The sequence below is a fragment of the Gavialis gangeticus genome, unplaced genomic scaffold (genome assembly GCF_001723915.1).
Source record: "Gavialis gangeticus isolate Ggan-Ray unplaced genomic scaffold, GavGan_comp1, whole genome shotgun sequence".
NCBI lineage: Eukaryota > Metazoa > Chordata > Crocodylia > Gavialidae > Gavialis > Gavialis gangeticus.
In genome coordinates, this window is record NW_017729032.1 from 61,928,503 (window position 1) to 61,933,184 (window position 4,682).

The 4,682-nt window shown below is 45.9% G+C and overlaps 1 protein-coding gene across 1 annotated transcript in view; it reads right to left on the reverse strand.

Moving 5' to 3' along the window:
• WDFY2 (WD repeat and FYVE domain containing 2) overlaps positions 1-4,682 on the reverse strand; it is a 153,705-nt gene that overhangs the window by 148,712 nt on the left and 311 nt on the right. The window lies entirely within an intron of this gene.

A 4,682-nucleotide genomic window follows, 5' to 3' on the forward strand; every position in this document is an offset into this window, starting at 1 on the left:
GGCGGGTTCTCCACAGAGACTGGCCGGGACCCCCACAGGTAGGGTGCGCTTGGCCAGATGGATGAGACAGGGACGTGGGTGAGCGGGAAGCAGCATCAGTACAGGGGATGGGGCTGAGCTGCAGTCTGGTACCCACATGTTCCTGCCTGCGGAACTGGCGCCCATTGCAGGGGGTGCAGGGAACAGATCATGGCTCTGCACCAGGTCCCAGCCTCTCGCTTCAGCCCCACACTGTCACTGCCCCACAACCCTGGCCCTGGTCATCCCCCTCCCAGACACCGTGGCCTCATCCCACGTGCCAGGCTGAGCATGCCCTGCCTGTGAAGGTCCCAGCCAGTCTCTGTGGTGACCCTGCCTGTTCCATCTAGTGCTCCCAGCAGTGGGTGCAGGGCAAATAGGCCTGGAGTCAGATGGGATCAATCCCATCCCTTCCACCCCCAGGTCAGTGTCACCCCAACACCTCTGAAGACACATGGGTAAAATAAAGCATCCTACCATATCTAGCCAATGTCTGAGTGAGGAGGGGAAGAGGTGGTGTCCCACTATTAATGTCAGGGAGACAAAGATTTGAGTTCCCAGCTAGCCTCACCAAGGATGAAAGGCGCCAAGGCAGGAGTGTGACAGAGGTCTAAGATACGTTTTTTAGGGCTGTGTAAGCAGCCCTAATTACAGTAAAGACGGGGGGCCACAGAGGTTGTGCTCAGGAAGAGGGGGACAGTCAAAAATGAGATTCACAGGAAATTCAGGGCTGGTGCATGCCACTATTTAATGGCTGTTCTAAAATAAAGCTGCCTTAAGCTGGACTAATCAGGTGAAGGTTACATCAAGTAGTTATTTACCTTTCAAGATGACAGTAGAGCTATCCACACACAGCCAAAGGATAATCGTTAAACCTCATACAGGAAAACAAAACAGACTAAGCTACTTCCCCCACCCTGGGGCACCAGATGGCCATTCAGAGGCCCAGGCCATGCCCTCACTGCACACCCACCCATCCACCCCTGCACCAGAACTCTAAGTCAAGTAGAAGACTCACTTAACACAAAGCACAAGAGCTTCCCCGAGAAAGCCTGCATTGATCTGCACCATGCAACAGCCACAGGATGGCTGAAGTGAGAAAGGGCTGTGCATCCTTTGCTCTTTGGCATTCAAATAAAGCTTAGTGTCTCTTTTGGAGAGCTGTTAGGTCATCACCAAAACTGAACAACTCACCTGGCTGTACTTCAACAAATGCCACCCAATTGTCCATGCATAAAAAAAATATCATGTGATATGCTAGAACATGTCATTTAACTGCATACATTTTAAAATCACAAACAAAACACTCAGCAGGACCTCTCGTGTGCTAATCCCCGTTTCAATAGAGAAGTTATTTTTCTTGTGTTGACTTCAAGATGTGGAAGATCTTCTGACCCTCTGAGTCATTGAGCCTCCTGCCCTCCATCCAGTCATTTCCCAGTACTCAGGCTTCTGCCACTGACCTCCACCCTAGTTCTTATTCCAAAACACTGATCAAGTTGTATTGCAGCAAGTTAGTTTAGTTTTAAGAAAGTCCCAAAGAAACCCAAAGATGTATTCATAACAATAAGCTTTTATATCTATAGCCCTAGGTTCCTCATACTGTCCTCCTCTAAACATGCATATGCAGGTGTGTAAACACACACCACTAATGACCAAGCTGCAGATTCCTATTTTAAAGTCCCCGAGGACAAAGAGCTGCCATTTTTGTTCACCTGTAAAGCAGCATCCACACCTATGGCACTGAGCAAATAAATCATTAGCTTGCTGTAATAGTAGAGTGTGAATGCATATAAGCTTCTACAGAGTAGACAAACAGACAACCAGTCAGTCAGATCTTATACCTGAGGCAGACATCTTATTGAGTTTTTGTTGCAAGCCAATCAGCTTACTAGTAAGTATCATTTTGACTGCAGACATGCATTCAGGTCTCAAGCTTAGGCAAAATATGCCTCCTAGCTCATTCTCTCTTATTGCTCTGAACACAGCATCCAATTCCACTGACAATATTTCCCAGGTATAGATTTGTACAGGCAATAAAGCCTGTCACTGTATGTCTGATTTCCTGGGTATGATAAAAAAGTACAAGGAATAAGAGTTTCTAAATATTTAAGAGCTGGAAGGCTAAAATCTTAGGACTTCAAAAAGGTCTTTTAAATGTTAAAAAAGAGCCCCAAATTAGTCTGATGAAATAAGGTATGGAAATCTCAATTTCTTCCTACAAGCTCCATCACAACTGCTAGCATATACAGAAAATAAGCCACATATAAAATGTGTTAACACTCGTATCATGCACACTTAAATTTAAAAAGCCAAATCAGGATATCAAACTGATAAACTGACTTAACTGTAGAAGTTAATTCTTTGCAATTCATTACTTAGGAATAAAAAGGTGGTCTAAACTCAGATCTCAGCTGCTTGGAATCTCCATGAATTGTAGAGCAAGACTGGGGTCTTTAGCAATACCAGACTACACAATGGAGTAGGAAAGAAGGGAAGAATGCCCCTTTGCCATCCCAATTTAAAATATCACTGATCTACAGCATAAAATTATAATATAATAGCTCTGGAACAGACAACCTAGAAGTTGTCCATCTCTGGAAGTTTTCAAGAGGAGGTTAGACAGACACTCAACTAGGGTGATTTAGCCAGGGATGATCCTGCCTTGAGCAACTGGTTGGACTATATGACCTCAAGAAGTCCCTTCCAGCCCTACTTTTCTATGATTCTAAGGTAACTAAAAACTTAGCAGTATTCTTTTGGGTTCCAGCACTACTTTAAATGCATACACCAAGGAGACAGGTGATGCAGAGGGTTGATAATTCAGTTACAGACGAAAGCATCTGTTCGGTTGCACTCCGATAACAGTAAAGGGGGATGTAATTCTTGACTGTACGATCTACATTTTTCAACGTCAGATGTGGGAGCTTAAGGTACAGGACTTCTTTTTATACGAAGCACAGTTCAGAGAGTTCACAATTATGAAATCAGCAAAGTTGTCTATACTAGCTAATTTCTAAACATGCCCACCACTATGCTAACAGCAGTTGAAGATGTTTAACAACAGAAATTACCTAGAACAGGTTACCTACGGAGGCTGTAGAATCTTCATCTTTGGAAACAAAATAGGCAATTGGACAAGGTGATATTGACATGGATGATCCTGTCCCAAGTAAGGAAACAAATCGGACAACCTCCCGAGGTCCATTCCAGCTCTATTTTTCTAAGCCACGGAAGCAGATTCCAAGGCACCAGTCACCAGCTTTACCAGCATACCATCCAGTGCCAATCATTTCGCACTAAGAGTCAAAGCTCTGGCATCTCACCAACCAAGCCATGCCTTACTCAGACTTTTACGTGTTTAGACTTAGGCACTTGTTAGATCCAGCAGCTTGTTGCCTGGCAGGGCAATGCAGAAGAAAGCTTGTACTGTAATCTTGTTCTTGGATCTTCACTTGGATGCACTAAAACATTCCTAGATAACTAACTTTGCCACTCCTACCACTTTCACCTGCCTGAACAGGTGTATTCACTACTTCAGGTAAAGAAGAGTTGGACATTTGTTCCTTTGTGCCTCAAATATGGGTACTACACTGAAATCCACTGACCACAGATCACTATTCCACACTTGAACGCAAGCAACTCAGGGTGGGGCAGAATGACCCAGATCTATTCAGAGGCAGGCAGGCATTAACACTGATGGTGGCTGGGTCTTTCTCCCCACTACTGGAGCCTGTGCCACTCAACTGTGGCGTAGTAGATGAGATTCTCACCCCCGCCCACTCTGCCAGAGGCTCCAAGTGGCTGACTAATGTGGCACAATGAGAGTCCCCAGCCACTGAACACTACTGAAGACACTATTCTGTGGGCTGGATCCACAGGCCAGATCCAACCCATGGGCCATAGGTTGCCAACCCCTGCTTTAATTAATTTCACAAAAGTTGCAAAGCATCTCACATAAGCAATACATAGAACAGATTTGTCACATCAGCTGATTACACATCATTCATTAGTTAGAAGAGAGACAAATGGCTCTCCACATCCAATATAAGGCTTTTTTTGGCTATGCGTTTTTTTTAAAATCACTGTCAAAAGTTATTTAAGAAATCTCTTTATTTAGAGGCCAATACAGAATGAACCATAGAATCAATGAGTCGGCAGGGACCTAGACAGATCATTGAGTCTGACCCCCTGCCATGGGCAGGAAGGAGCACTGGGGATGGCAGGGGTCATAAGGCCCCAGCCAGGTGCCTATCCAGTCTCCTCTTGAAGGTTTCCAGGGAAGGTGAGAGCACCACCTCTCGGGGGAGCCTATTCCAGTCTCTGGCCACCCTTACAGTGAAGTAGTTCTTCCTAATACCTAACCTAAACCTATCCTCCCTCAGCTTGTGGCCATTGTTCCTGGGGACTCCAAGGGGGGTCCTGCTGAACAGACTTTCCCAGAGTCCCTGCTGCTGACCCCTGATAAAGTCGTAGGCAGCCACAAGATCCCCCCTCAGTCTCCTCTTGCAGAGACTGAAGAGATTCAGGTCCCTCAGCCTCTCCTCACAGGGCTGGCCATGGAGGCCCCCAACTATATGAGTGACCCTCCTCTGGACCCTCTCCAGGTTCTCCACGTCCTTCTTGAAGTGCGGCGCCCAGAACTGGACACAGTACTCCAGCTG